Below are 16,350 nucleotides of genomic sequence, written 5' to 3' on the forward strand. Positions count from 1 at the left end.
AGTGATATAAGCCAGGCCCAGAAAGACAAATTCTGCACAATCCTACATGTGGAGTGTAAAAAAAAAAAAAAAAAAAAAAAAATCAAACTTAGATTAAAATGGTGGTTACCAGAGGCAGGAAGTTGAAGGGAATAAAGAGATGTCAATCCTCAGATAAAAAATCGACGATGCTTTAAGACCATGACACATCAATTAAATCAGAACTTCTAGGAAGAGGCACGGGTATCAATGACTCTAAAAGCTTCTCAGGTGATTATAATGGGCAGACAGAGTTGAAAGCCACTAAATCAATGGTACTCAAAGCTTGGCCTCCAGATCAGCAGTGTCAGTATCATGTGGAAGCTGTTAAAAATGCAAATTCTCACCCCACCAGACCAATTAAATTAGAAACTCTGGAAGTGGAACCCAGAAAGCTGTCTTTAACAAGCCCCCTAGGTGATTTTGATGAAGACTAATGTTTAAGAACCATAGCACTAGGCCAACTGCAATATGGCTGGTGCCTGGACACTCCACGCCATAGTCCCATTAATTTTTGGCAGTTTCCTCCCACAGCTCATGTATGTCAGGACCTCGAGGTGGGTTTTGTATTATTCTTGATTCCCTTTTCTGCTTCCAAAATGTGTCTCTTTATTGCTGCTTAAAAATACCCCAAATCATTGAGGAGAATGTCATTAAACTTGGTTAGCTGTTTTTTTTCCTCATTATCTACTTCATTTACTGTATTAGTCTGTTCTCATTCTGCTAATAAAGACATACCTGAGACTGGGTAATTTATAAAGGAAAGAGGTTTAATTGACTCACAGTTGCACAGTTCAATCATGGTGGAAGAGAAATGAGCAGTCACATCTTACATGGTGGAAGGCAAGAGAGATCGTGTAGGGGAACTCCCCTTTATAAAACCATCATATCTCATGAGACTTATTCACTATCATGAGAACAGCATGAGAAAGACCCACTCCCATGATTCAGTTACCTCTCACTGGGTCTCTCCTACAGCATGTGAGAATTATGGGGGTTACAATTCAAGATGAGATTTAGGTGGGGACACAGCCAAACCATATCACTTACTATGCTTCCTATAATCCCCTCTCATTCATGAGTCCAGTGTTTGACTCATTCCACCCCCTAATTCTTGCTTTTCTTCTGTAAAAATTGTATATATTTATGATGTATAATGTCTTGATATGCATACATGGTATGGAAAGGCTAAATCAAGCTATTTTACATATGCCTTACCTCATGTGCTTTTTTTTTGTGGCAAGAACACTTAGACTACTCTCAACTATTTTCAGTATTCAACATATTGTTATTAACTTTAGTCACCATATTTAAAATAAATCTCTTGAACATATTTCCCTTGTATAATTGAAATTTAATGAGAGCAAGGAGAAAGTAGCATGAAGAGGTTAAAGATGTAAGGGAGTTGGCCGATAATCAGGATTGAATTCCTGAAGCCCAGTGGAAGGATCTGAAAGGACAAAGAGGAATGGAAGACAGGATCCTACTGGGAAATAAAGAGTGAAGAAATAAGCACAAGACAGTGGTTGGTCTGGAAAGCTGGGCCTTCCCATAGCATTTGAGGCTCTCTTGGATTTGTCCCGGAAATCACCATGAATAAAGGATCTTGGAATAATTGATGTAGTGTAATCTGGAATGTTGTGGCCATCTGAAGAACTCAGAATGGCCAGTCTTGCCCCTCACTGAAGAGATCATTAGACATGAATTCTTCTTTCCTCCTGGGGAGGAGAAAGGAAGTTTTCAAGGGAGAAGGAGAAAGAAGCAGTGTCCCAAGCCCCTGCAAACTGTGACCTTGTAGGTGTTACACAATTATATGGTTTGAAGTACTATTCTTAGTAAGTACTGAAAGAAAATCTGTAAGTGATAACTCATATTCAAACATAAATGCAAAATCCTTTTTCAAAGACAATAGAAATGGATGAACAATTATCTGATTCCCTGATGCCCTGTGGTTGGCTATAACAGATTTGTGCAGTTGAAAATAGGCAACAGAAGGACAGTAGGTATAAATAGGCTCAGTTTACTAAGCATTTCTAAAGCCTGCTACTACAGGAAGAAAACCAATTTCTTCAGGCCTGCTGATTGGTACTTGTTTCAACATGAAAAAAAAGTTTTAGTTAAAGTAGGAACTTAGGTCATGTTGTCATCATTTCTTATTTAGAGTAATATAATAGCTCCCTAATTTTTGTGCCCATTTGCATGCTTGTCCCTCCAATCTGACTTTTTTTTTTTCTTTTTTTTTTTTTTTGAGACAGAGTTTCTTTCTTGTTGCCCAGGCTGGAGTGCAATTGCATGACCTCGGCTCACTGCAACCTCCGCCTCCTGGGTTCAAGCAATTCCCTTGCCTCAGCCTCCGGAGTAGCTGGGATTACAGGTGCACACCACCACTTCCGGCTAATTTGTACTTTTAGTAAAGATGAGTTTTCACCATGTTGGCCAGCCCTGATCTCAGGCTATCTGCCCGCCTTGGCCTCCCAAAGTGCTGGGATTACAGGCATGAGCCACTGCACCCGGCCGACAATTTGATTTTTCACCTGTCCACGTATTATTTAAAATGTTTCAGTGGCTAGTCAGTGCTTTCAGGTTGCTGAGTAAATTACTTACCATAGCTCTAAAGCTACAATTAGCATAACTTAGTGATTGAAAGCACAGTCCCCAGAGCAAGACTTCCTGGGGTTGAAGTTAATTATTTCATAATGATTAGCTGGGTGATTTGGGGCAAGTTAGTTAAACTGTGCCTTTGTTGCTTATGTATAATGAAATAATATAGTACCTCTTTCATAAAGTTGTGAAGATTAAATTACTTGGTACTTACAAAATGCACAGAACAGTGTTGGTGTGGAGCAAGAGCTCTATAAATGCTCGCTATTATTGATGCTCTTCCAAGCAGTTTCTATGTGATTATCCCTGTCTCCCCCCAGACTCATCTCCCATGAGGCTACCACTCACTCACTGGGTTCCAGCCATAAAGTACTTGTTTTCATCCCTTACAATGAATAGGATTATTTTACCAGTAAACCCTCATATTAGCTTTACTATCCATTTGGAATCCTTAGTTCTCTCTTCCACAAGTTAATTCCCACGCATCATTCAGAATTTAGATGGTCACTTCATTGGAGAAATTGTCACTGGCCTCTGTGACGAGTTTAGTAGCCCCTCTTCTAGCTCCATGTTCCTCTCATTTAAAACAATTATTATACATGTGATCATATTTGTGTGGTCATCTGATTAAGCTCTTTCCCCCTCTACATCCTCAAGCTACATGAGGCCAGAGACCTATTCTGCTTTGCTCACCAGTATGTCAGCAATACCTGGTGCAATTCCTGTTAGAGAAATGCATGGGTTTTGAACAAATAAGAAACAACATTTAGAAATTATTATAAATTTGCAACTGCTAAATTGGGTGAACATGGGTTAAATTCATAAGTATATAACAGTAAATTTCATTCAGAATTAACTTTGCTTTTCAGTCACATCCAAAATGGATTCGATTCTATGTTTGGGTCTTTGAATCATTCAGCAGGAAAGAATAAGAAACAGAACTATTAAAACTAATTTACATATTTGTGTATAAACATTCATAAAATTGTTAACTGGAATCGTTAGGGACCAAGCATTAAAGTATAGGAATACCACCATTAATCTGGGTTATTTGATGTAATGCCCATTTGGACAGGAAGCACTTGGAGAAGTTGGCTTTTGCTACTGGTTTCAACTTTAGTTTTCCATCTTCCTTGAGTGACTTGGAGGTGAAAGTATACAAAGAATAAAAAAAGTTAAGTAAATATTTTAGGAAGAGAAGCATAATTTTACAAATAGATGTTTCTCTCTGTAAGATCATCATTTTATAATGCCAAATTCCCATCTTCTGCTTTGCAATATGTTACTTGGGGACTTTTTTTATGTTGTTGACTCTTTACTTACTATAGTGGCACCTCTAATAACTTAATAACTTGCCTAACACAGGAACATCTGAGATAGTTAGTTCTATGTAATCAAAGAAATGTACAAAATAAGGATCAAAACATTATGCTATTACTTTACAATATATTACATGATGTACCCAAAGATAGTAAATATTTATCTGTATATTTATTCATAATCGGATCTGAGAAGACTTTGTTGCTCCTGATAAGAAACGTATCTTAAAGTTACCAAGAAAGGGCCAGGCGCGGTGGCTCACGCCTATAATCCCAGCACTTTGGGAGGCGGAGGTGGGTGGATCACGAGGTCAGGAAATCGAGACCATCCTGGCTAACACGGTGAAACCCCGTCTCTACTAAAAATGCCAAAAAAAAAAAAAATTAGCCGGGCGTGGTGGCGGGCGCCTGTAGTCCCAGCTGCTCGGGAGGCTGAGGCAGGAGAATATCGTGAACCCAGAAGGCGGAGTTTGCTGTGAGCCGAGATCACGCCACTGCACTCCAGCCTGGGCGACAGGGCGAAACTCCGTCTCAAAAAAAAGAAAAAAAAATTGCCAAGAAAGGTAACCCGAATGCTTATGCATATTATCTAAATCCCTGTAGAATAATTAATCAACTATATTAACTTTGAATTCTCAATTGGAGAACTCTCATCTCTTTTACTCTTCTCCCTCCTCAAGAGGGTATCTTTGTGAATGGAGAGAATGCTGAGGTGTGCATGCTGCCTTCTGGATCTTTGGTGCTCTCTGCTATGGGACGACTGTCTTGTCTGGTCTCTCCTTATACCGCAGCAAAGCTAGCTGAGGAGGGGCTGGTTCATCTTGATAACTTGGGTACCAGGGTTTCTTCTCATGGCTTCCAGTTTTGTGGCTTCTGTATACAATAACTCCTTGTTCTGACTCTTCTGGCTCTCTAGAGAGGATCTCGACTCTTCTGCATTCCTCTGGAGAGTAAAATAGCTACTTTCTCTGCACACTGATATATTCGGTTGAAGCTAACTTCAAACCCCTCCCTCAGCAGTGGCTTCTTTCCTGCTGCAGTCTCAGTGCCACGTTGATTTGGCAATATAATCAATATCAATGCACAGCTTTGCTGAGAGGCAAGAAGTAAGGCCCTCTTATATTGGAATCTCTCCAAAACTTATATAGGTGTGAGTATTGTTCTTCATTTCTACTCTGACCCCAAGCCCATGGTGGGATCAACAGTGGGTGGGAGGGGATGGTGATGGGGGAGGTGGAAATAATCTTGGGAAGGGTTTGGGACAGGACTGCCCTCGATTTCTCCAATGTTGAAAGTTCCTACCTACTGTGGTCTTTTCCTGCAACATATCCTCCACAGTTTTTGCACTATAATTTTAGTATGGTTTTACAACTCAAGTCTGCCAGAGTAGGATCATGATACGTACAAGGAAGTTTTAAAAATATAGAAAACACTGCTCACTTGGTCTCAACAAAGCCTGGCTCTCAATGCTGCTGTTTTTTTAATGTTGTTGAAAAGACTAGCTTTACGCTCAAACTGAACATTGACTTCGTCATTCTAAGACAATTCCCAACCTATCCTAGGGGTAATGAATACTGTTGGTTCTCTGGAGCAGTAGAACATCATAATTCAGGAAAATTTTTAAATACCAATGGTTTAAGATTATCCATTATTTCCTGTAACTTATACACAATGTCTCAATTAAAAGCTAGTTCAAGTAAAAGAAATGAGATGAGAAGAAGTGAGAAGACAGAAAGGAAAAAAGAACAGGGTGCTACAGGGTATTAAAAATTGTACCTCTTGGCTGGGCGCGGTGGCTCATACCTGTAATCCCAGCACTTTGGGAGGCCAAGGCGGGTGGATCAAGAGATTAGGAGATCGAGACCATCATGCCCAATATGGTGAAACCCCGTCTCTACTAAAAATACAAAAATTAGCTGGGTGTGGTGGTGCATGCTTGTAATCCCAGCTACTCAAGAGGCTGAGGCATGAGAATCACTTGAACCCAGCAGGCGGAGGTTGCAGTGAGCCAAGATCGCACCACTGCACTCACTCCAGCCTGGTGACAGTGAGAGTCCATTTCAAAAAAAAAAAAAAAAATTGTACCTCTTTTCCTCTTTTCGTCTCCTATATTATCTTAACTCTATTGCGGGTAGAAGACAAGAGAGTTATTATTATGGTAGAAAGAACCTCAAATATAAAACCACCTGTAAGACAACACTTTTGTAGACTTTGTAGGCTAGTTGCCTCATTATCATCTTACAAGTCATTGTTATTATTGCCACAGATCAATCAGAGAAGACAACCCCAAATCAGGCATTTCCCCACATTTGATTCTATTGGTTGGTCAAATATAATCCCTTTTGTTAAGATCCATAAGAAGCTAAGATTTCTGAAGTAGAAGTAGTTGGATTCCCTTTAGTAAATGATTTCTTTGTATACCACAGACATTGAATCCAGTATCTAGATATGTTCTTTTTTATTACATAGCGACTAGAAACCTTAGAGTTCCACTTGCATCTAATCATTAGAAAGTATTCTTGAATGTACAGATTTTTATATTTTTATTTTTCAGTATCTGTATTTGCCTTCATTGTCACCATTACTTATAATAATACTGCTACTAGTGGTAGGTTTATAGAGTAGGATAAGTTGGGTTATTCTACAGTAACAAGCAACAATGGAGGATCAGTGGATTACAATAACAAAGGTTTATTTCTTGCTCACACTACAAGCCCATTACAGGTCACCTCAGACTGCTCTATTGCCTTCACTGGGAGGCCAAGGCTGACAAAACAACTTTTCTCTGGGATACTACTAGAAGGAAATTAAAGATTATAACAAAGCACATGTTTCATTTTAAAACTTCTGTCTAGGAGTAACACATCTTCCCTGCTCACACTTTGCTGCCTAAATCAGCAAGGCAAGGAACTGTACTCTTCCCCAAGAGAAGCCAAGGGACACCAGGGGATAACAATACAGTCAAACAAAATAGGTTGCATTTACTTAAGTAATTATTCAATGCATCATTCATGCAATATTTATATATTTAATACTCATCAGACTTCTGTTTGGTATGTATTAGTTTTTTCTTCATTTTATACATGAACAATAATGAGTTTAGAGAAACCAAGACATTTGTTCAAAGTTATACAGTTGGTAAGAAACAGAGTTGAGAATGGAACTGGATTTTTCTGTTCTAAACCCAGTCTTTACTCTTGTATATGGTACCTCTCCTGAGATAAAGAAGGGGGATGCATTTTTAAATACAAGAAAGCAATAAGAAGCTGAATGATCCACTTTACCACTCCAGTGTTAAGAAAATCCAGTTTGATGGCAGTGAATTTTCCCCTAACCCTGCTTGAGGAATCAATTGCCAATGAGTCAAAGTAGCTTCTAATGAGCTAATAATCTCTCAGTGGCAGCTAATTAATCTGCAACCTGCGGGCACCTATCAGTTGGTGTGCAGAAGACCAATAAAATAAAGGGTCTACTGAGATGGCTCAAAGAGGTCAAAACCAGATTTTTGAAACAAAAATTATGTACATTAAATTATATATACACGAAAGTACCAAAGGGAGAATTAAGATCAAACATATTGATTGCCTTTGTCTTTTTAAAGATGTCATCCTTTTACACATGAAAACAGAACTGTAGTCATTAGATTAAGTCACTGGCATCCTAATTAGGCAATCAAAGACTTAACCCATTTAAGAATTGTTGAATAGGCAGCTTAATAGTTTGATAAGTACCTCTTCTTTCCCATACACTGTGGCCCTTGGTGTCCCACTGTTATTCTTCAGAGTGATTTCTTATGGCACCACAGAGAGTGGATAATTAAACAAATTTTGGGACACTACTATGTGTCACTTCTTGTGCTGGACCTGGATGTGACAAAAGCCTGGCCATTATAAAGCTGAAAGCCAAATAGAGGTGACTTAAACAAGTAATTACACAAATAACTTTGCAAATCATTGTTAGTCTCTGGCAACATTGAAGCATTTTGGCAGCACATTCTATTTATACTGTCTTTACTTGGTATCCTGAATTGGAAAGAAAATCAATATGTGAATTTAATTACCTTGACTCTAATATGATGATTACACTATACAGTAGAAGGTAGGTATTTGTTAGTCTTGAATGTAACAATTCATGCCACAACAATTATACAGCAAGGATTTGGAAACACATTTATCAGAATTGAAAACTTACACATTGAAGCTTGTCATTTTTGAAGGCTTAAATTTTTTAAAAAATTCTCATAAAATTTAAATGATTATATTAATTCATAAAGCATGTGTCAACATTCAGAAATTATTTTAAATATATTTATAAGTAAACAATAATGTAGGAAAATACCTTTTGTTGATTAAAATTTCTTCCACATTTTCTTATAAGAACTATAATTATGTTACTAATAGACGTCTTTTAAGGTCTATCTTGAAAACAAATAGTGTATCTATTTAAATTATTGAATTAAAAAAACAAAATTTTCTGATTTCCAGACTATATAACAACATATTAAGCTCATCTTTGAATGTCTTGATACATACTATGTAGCTTAGAGTAAAAGTTACAGGCCCTCAAACAGGTGGATAACATAATTTTCATTTTCCTAATGTATACCAGGATCTAAATTGCATCTTTCCTTCATTTGAAACCCAACCATTCAGTTATAGTAAACTGACTTGATGGGAAGTTTATCTTAAGACTTATGTAATTTTTGCCCCTTGTGTATCATGCTATTTGGGGAATATATTTTCTGGGGATAACATATGGTGGAACAATGTTTCAGGTTACCTGCTGTGACCCTGAGTTTGCATCATGGGAGTAAAATATGCTTCCAATTAAAATTGTCCTATGGGGATACTATTTTTTATGAATTCAGGGTAAAGAATAGCAAAGGAGTCTAGGCTGTATTTGACAGCTGGGGTAAAGCACCTTGAATCAATAAAATTCTTATTAATTCCATCCTAAGTACTTGCCATTGTTTCACATTGTCATGATTCTATATAACTACATTTGGAAACCTCTAATACAGGTGGTTGTCCAGATTAATGCCCAATATTCTTGAAAAAGGCCTACATACTGACAAAAATAACATCAAATAGATAATAATTGCGCACACTTTTTGGGTTCTGTTGGAGTGGCAGTGGCAAATTCTTAAAATAAGACAACAAAGTGTGCCACATTGATCTTCCTTCATAAAAAGAATTCTTCCTTTCATAAAAAGAATTCTTCCTTTCATAAAAGACTTCTCCATAGCATGTTATATTGTTTGATAACATTTTACCCACAATAGAACTTCTTTCAAAATTGGAGTTAATTGGCCAGGAGTGGTGGCTCACACCTGTAATCTCAGCACTTTGGGAGGCTGAGGCAGGTGGATCACCTGAGCTCAGGAGTTCCGAGCCCAGCCTGGCCAACATGGTGAAACCCCATCTCTACCCCATCTGTTTTAGATGCTTTGAGAGTCACAAATTTAAAAACATAATTTCTTTTCCTGAATGATGCTCCTAAAAGTAAGACATAATTTTAACTTAAGTCTATGTAGACCAGGGATTATGGAAGTTCTATTGTTAAATACATGAATTTACTTTTTTACAATGATCCAACCACGCACAAACTATTCCCTTTGTTGAACTCTGAATAATGCTAAGCCTGCTAAACATTCTACAGAGTCAAGTAAAATCTGATTGAGAGTGATTTATCTTTATTTTTCTTTATTCTTTTCTAAGCACAGTTTTTCAGATTCCTCCATATTCAGTATATCATTCACTGCAAAGCAGGACATATTAATATGTTACACAAAGTCATATTAATTATTTAATACAGGCATACCTCAGAGATATTAGGGATTTGGTTCCAGACCACTACAATAATACAAATAACACAATAAAGTCGCATGGATTTTTGGTTTTCCAGTGCATATAAAAGTTATGTTTATACTATACTGAGTCTATTAAGTGTTCAATAGAATTATTTCTAAATAAACAATGTACATAACTTAATTACAATACTTTGCTAAAAGTTGCTAATGCTTAACTGAGCATTCGTGCAGTTATAATCTTCTTGTTGGTGCAGGGTCTTAGCTTGATGTTGATGGCTGCTAACTGATCAAGGTGGTGATTGCTGAAAGTTGGAGTGGCTGTGGCAAATTCTTAAAATAAGACAACAAAGTGTGCCACATTGATCTTCCTTTCATAAAAAGAATTCTTCCTTTCATAAAAGACTTCTCTATAGCATGTTATACTGTTTGATAACATTTTACCCACAATAGAACTTCTTTCAAAATTGGAGTTAATTGGCTGGGAGTGGTGGCTCACGCCTGTAATCCCAGCACTTTGGGAGGCTGAGGCACGTGGATCACCTGAACTCAGGAGTTCTGAGACCAGCCTGGCCAACATAGTGAAACCCCATCTCTACTAAAAATACAAAAATTAGCTGGACGTGGTGGTGGGCACCAGTAATGCCAGCTACTCAGAGGCTGAGGCAGAAGAATCACTTGAACCCGGGAGGTGGAGGCTGCACTGAGTTGAGATCCCACCATTGCACTCCAGCCTGGGCAATAAGAGCAAAACTCCATCTCAAAAAAAGATTTAATCCTCTCAAACCTTGCCCCTGATTTATAAACTAATATTCTAAATCCTTTGTTATTTCAACACAGTATCTTCATCAGCAGATTCCATCTCAACAAACCATTTCCTTTGATCATCCATAAGAAGCAACTTCTCATCAGCTCAAGTTTGATCATGAGACTAGAATAATTCAGTCACATCTTCTGTTTCCAATTCTAATTCTAGTTCTCTTGCTATTTCCACCACATCTGCAGTTACTTTCTCCATTGAAGTCTTCAACTCCTCAGCCATCCATGAGAGTTGGAATCAACCTCTTCTAAACTCCCAGTTGATATTGTTACTTATATTTCACTTCATGAGTCACAAATGTTGTTAATCACATCCAGAAGAGATAATCCTTTTCAGGAGATTTTCAATTTTTATTGCCCAGATCCATCAGGGGAATAACTAGCTATGGAAGCTATAGTCTAACAAAACATATTTCTTAATTAATAAGACTTGAACATCATAATTACTCCTTGATCCATGGGCTGAAGAATGGGTATTTTGTTAGCAGGCATGAAAACATTAATTTCCTATAAGGGAATTAACATCTCCATCAGAGCCCTTGGGTGATTATGTGCAGTAACATTTTGAATTTTTTTTTCTCCTGACCAGTATATCTCAACAGTGTGCTTAAAATATTTGTAAACCATGCTATAAACAGCTGTCCTGTCATTTAGGCTTTGTTGTTCCATTTACAGAGCACAGACAGAGTAGATTTAGCATAATTCTAAAAGGTCCTAGGACTTTTTGAATTGTCAATGAGCATTGGCTTCAGTTTAAGTCATCAGCTGCATTAGCTCCTAACAAGTCAGTATGTCCTTTGCAGCTTTGAAGCTAGGCATTTACTTCTTCAATCTACGAAAGTCCTAGATGTAGCTTCTTTTAGTGGAAGGCTGTTTTGTCTACATTGAAAATCTGTTTAGTGTAGCTGCCTTCATCAATGATCTTAGCTAGATCTTCTGAATAACTTGCTGCAGCTTCTCCATCAGCACTTGCTGCTTAGCCTTGCACTTTGTTATGAAGATGGCTTCCTTCCCTAACCTCATTAACCAACCTCTGAAAGCTTTTCTTCTGCAACTTCCTCACCTTTCTCAGCCTTCATTGTATTAAGGAAAATCAGGGCCTTGCTCTGGATTAGGCTTTCACTAAGGGGATGTTGTAGCTGGTTTGATCATCTGTTCAGGCCACCCAACTTTCTCTGTATCAGCAATAATGCTATTTCACTTTCTTATCTGTGTGCTCACTGGAGTAGCACTTTTAAATTTCGTTTAATAACTTTTTCTTTGCATTCAAACTTTTCTAACTGGCACAAGGGGCCTAGCTTTCAGCCTATCTGGGCTTTCGACATGCCTTCCTTACTAAGCATAATCATTTCTATCTTTTGATTTAAAGAGAAATATGTGACTCTTCCTTTCCCTTGAACATATATAGGCCATTACAGTGTTGTTAATCAGCTTAATTTTAATATTGTTTTGTTTCCAGGAATAGAGAGACCCAAGGAGAAAGAGAAAACACACACAACTAACTTTGCCATCTTATGCAGGCATGGTTCATAGCTCCCCAAAACAATTACAATTGTAACATCAAAGATGACTGATCGCAGATCACCGTAATAGATATGATAATAGTGAAAAAGTTTGAAATATTGTGTGAGTTACTAAAATGTAACAGAGAAACAAAGCGTGCACACACTGTTAAAAAAAATGGTGCTGATAAACTTGCTCAACCTCTATGCAGGGTTGCCACAAGCCTTTAATTTGTTCCAAAAAAAAAAAAAAAGAAAAGAAAAGAACAATACCTGCAAAGCATAATTAAATGAGGTATGCCTATATTTGGTCTTTATGCTTTTCTAGTTTATTATTATACCCTATTTTTTTCCTGGATCATATTTTACAGCTTTACCTACCAATTCACATCTCAGTATACATATCCAAATATACAGTAATTTTTCTTTTGCTATACTTGCTAGAGCCCCTGGCCTCCAGTAGAATATTAGCTGTATGGCCAATAATGGGGAAGGAGTTGGAAATTCATCCCCTTCCTTCCACTACAAGAATCTCAAGGTAATTCAAAAATTTAAAAAGATGGTTATAAAGATGGTCATCATTCCAAATGCTCCTTAGCAGCCAGACAATTGGAGGAAGGAAAAAAAAAAGTCTCTTTCCTTTATATTTATTCAGTCCTAAGGAATATAAGTGTTGTTTGAGAAACATTTATTGAACTAATGATATATCATATAGTAAAATTCCTGTTAAGTAATTTTTGTGTTTTGTAATTTATGACTTATTTTATTAAACAAATACATAAGTGGGTGAGTGATTGTTGTGTCTCAAACACTAACCACAAGATCATAGATAGTTGAAGCTCTAAATATAATGTCCAAGCATCTGTCTAAATGAATTCTTTGCAAATTATAATTTATGAGCTTCTTAATTGGACATCCAGATTCCTCCATTTTCCCCTGTGCTTCAACCACATTAGCCTACTTTCAATTTCCAGAAACGCATCATGCTTCCTCCTTCCAGAGGGTTCTTCCACATGTGTTCCCTTCACAAGAAATGTTTTCTCCCCTTCCTCTTCTACTATTTAACACCTTGCTCTTCTTTCAGATCTCATCTCATGAATCATGTCCTTTGCATGGACATGTTTGGTTATGTTCTAGAGAATATGATGAATTTAAAGAAAGATGAACTTCTCCTTCATAACACTTATTACAAGTGCAATTGTGCTTTTTATGTCAATATCTATCTTCCTTAAGATTACTTATCTTGGTTTGACTCACTATTTATCCTCAAATTCTAGCATCTATAGACCATCATGTACCATTTATAGATTTATTTATAACGTCAGTTCTCAGATCTTTGCTACAATACCCAAGTTAGAGAAAAATGAACTTAGAGAAAGATGAACTTCTTAGAGAAAGATGAACTTAGAGAAAGAACTTCTCCTTCATAGCATTTATTACAAGTGCAATTGTCATTGTATCATAATTTCTGTGATTCCCCCATTAGACCATTCCATAAAGAACCATTGATAAGTTTATTCATTGTTATATCCCTAGCACATAGGACATCCTTGCTCCTACTTGGTAAGGTTGACTTAAACAGTTGCTTTACCAGGATTCAGTCTCATCCATTTTCATACATAGAATTATGATTTTGTTTGGTGTGGCAATACACCTAAATACAATTCTTGAAATCCCAAACTCTGTAACAACTAAGTGATTAGTTGTGATGTGACACAGTTATGGCCAATGAAACTCAGGATTCCTGGGAAACCAATAATTTGAGATAGACAGCAAGATTGCTATTGTTCCTTCTTCTGACCTTGAACGTAAATGTAAAGTTTGAGTGGCAGCTATCTTGGAGCCGTTAGGAAATTAGTACGAAGATGAAAGCTAAACTGTTCCCAAGCTAACAAGGATGATGAAGCAGAAAGATGGCGTTTATTTTAGAGTGCTACAAATACTCACATTGACAGAATGGACCTCCCCACAAAACTGGCTCAGATGTTGAAACTGATAATGCCACACACATACCAAGAGGGTATGAAGAGGTAAATTACTCATGTATTAAACTTTCTGGAAAGAATAGGGTAGAAAGCAAAGCAGATCCAAAAATAGCTTGAGTGAAGGAAGGAGCGAGTGTCCCTGGGCTTTATTGGCTGGGGAATAAAGCCAAGGTGAGGATTCCTGCATAGTTTGAACTTTCCTGCTGGTGATCATGTAGTGGTTTGAGCTTCCTCACCAGTACCAATGGAGGGAGTACCTGGGCTTTCTTACCTTCTTGATCACATGTAGCACAGAAAGAGAAGGAGACCTGAAAGTTGTCGGTGGTTACCTGTGTTCGTTACACAGGGCATTAGGACAATAACTGAAGCCATGTACTCTGTATTCTTATTACTTGCAGGTAAACACAATCCTAACTGTACAGTAAGTGCTCAATAAATATTTTTTAAATGATGAAGAAATGAATGGGAATTTATAAAGTAGTCAATGGCTTAGACTTTCAGGGTCTCAATTTGTCGTCTGTGTGTGTGTGCACATTATGCTCTTTAACTTTGGTGTTGTGGCAAAGATATGAGAACTGATATTATAAACCTATGAATAGTACCTGATTGTCTACAGATGTTAGAATTTGAGGACAAATAGTCAAAACCAAGATAAATAATCTTGAGGAAGATAGAAATTGGCCTAAAAATAGACAAGTACATAGAAGTATATAATTTGCCGGAAATAACTATAATTAAGCTTAACTAAATTCTTTTAGAAACTCCTTTATATTTTTCCACTTAAGTACCATTGATCCCCAATAATATAAGCTGGTCTAGATCTTGGGCTCCACAAGTCTTACCTGGAAGACCCTGTCAAGTACATCAGATATACTTTAGAGTTACCCAGTTGCATCTAGTCATTTGACCTGTGCATCTAAACCTGTCAACTTACAGAGTGCACACAAAACTTGCACTGAATTACCTTCTCAGCACTACAGTATAATATCCATCAAGACAGGCATTGTGTCTGCCTTATTTACCATTGAAACGTGAGAATGTAGCAAAAGGTTTATTTTACACATACGCACAAGAAACATTTGTTAAATTAATGAACAAAATTATTCTGAATCTTATAGGCAAATAACTCTGATTTGTATTTGTGCTATTTAAATTATTTTCAGAAGAACTTACAAATTTATTCACAGTTTATTATCTTGTATGTGACACTAGTCTAGCAAGAGTGGTTCAAACATCAGCTATATTTTGGCTACTTACTCTTTGCTAGGACTCCCCATCTTCAGGTATTTAAAATAGTAATTAAAATGGAAAATTTCAAGAGGTCCCTTAAGAGGAAGTACACTCCCAAATCAGGAAAATAAAGGCACAGCTTTTCAAAACAGAATAATTTAGGTTATTCAGAACAGGGCTTATATTTTACCATACACATCCCAATAGCTACTAAAATTATTACTAAAACTTATAATAACATTCCCAATATCTCAAGATAGCAAAGTCATGTTAATTACTTTTGAAATGCTATAATGTGTTAGACATCATCGGAAATACTGGGGATATACAGGTACATATTATACAGTCTCTGCATTTTAGAAGCTCATAGTCAAGTGAGCAAGACTAACACATAGCAAATAATCACACAAAAGAGTGATCAAATTTGAACAAATTGCCTTGGGAAAGTTCTGGGTAAGTACAAGATACTTCAGGGAGAAGAAGAAATGAATCTAAAGAAAGAAAGGAATTCAAAACTATTGATTAGTTTTGAGGGGGGTTGAACAGAGGTGATGAAAGGGAGGGTGGAAGTAGATACCAGGAAATTATACTAGGTAGTATATAGAATCTACATTAGGATTGGCCCTGTGTACCACAAAGAGCTTATAAACTGGGGGAAAATAAGTTATATCTGATTTAAACAAGATAAGTCTGACCACAACAATACTTCCTACAGAAATGTTTATTCTTTAAAGAGTTGGGATATAAAGTGGAAACTTCACTTACCTGGGAATCACATATATTTAATAGTTCATCTTTATTTAGATAAAGAACATGGTATTATATATGGGTTATAAGAAATTTAAAAGTAAAATATGATTTTTAAACTAATATAGAAGTGAATGATACCTTTTCAAAATTATTGCCTTGCAACTCTAGACAACTATTCAAACATTCTGCCAGTAAAGCAAATGTGTTTATTTACTGCTCACTGAAATTGACTTAGAAACATTTGACATATTCTTTTGAATTACCTGGGAAGTAGAAATTTGTTTTTTCCTTTTCAGCCTGGATTTGATTTTTAGAAATAA

This window comes from Pongo abelii, chromosome 5 (genome assembly GCF_028885655.2).
Source record: "Pongo abelii isolate AG06213 chromosome 5, NHGRI_mPonAbe1-v2.0_pri, whole genome shotgun sequence".
NCBI classification, from domain to species: Eukaryota; Metazoa; Chordata; class Mammalia; order Primates; family Hominidae; genus Pongo; species Pongo abelii.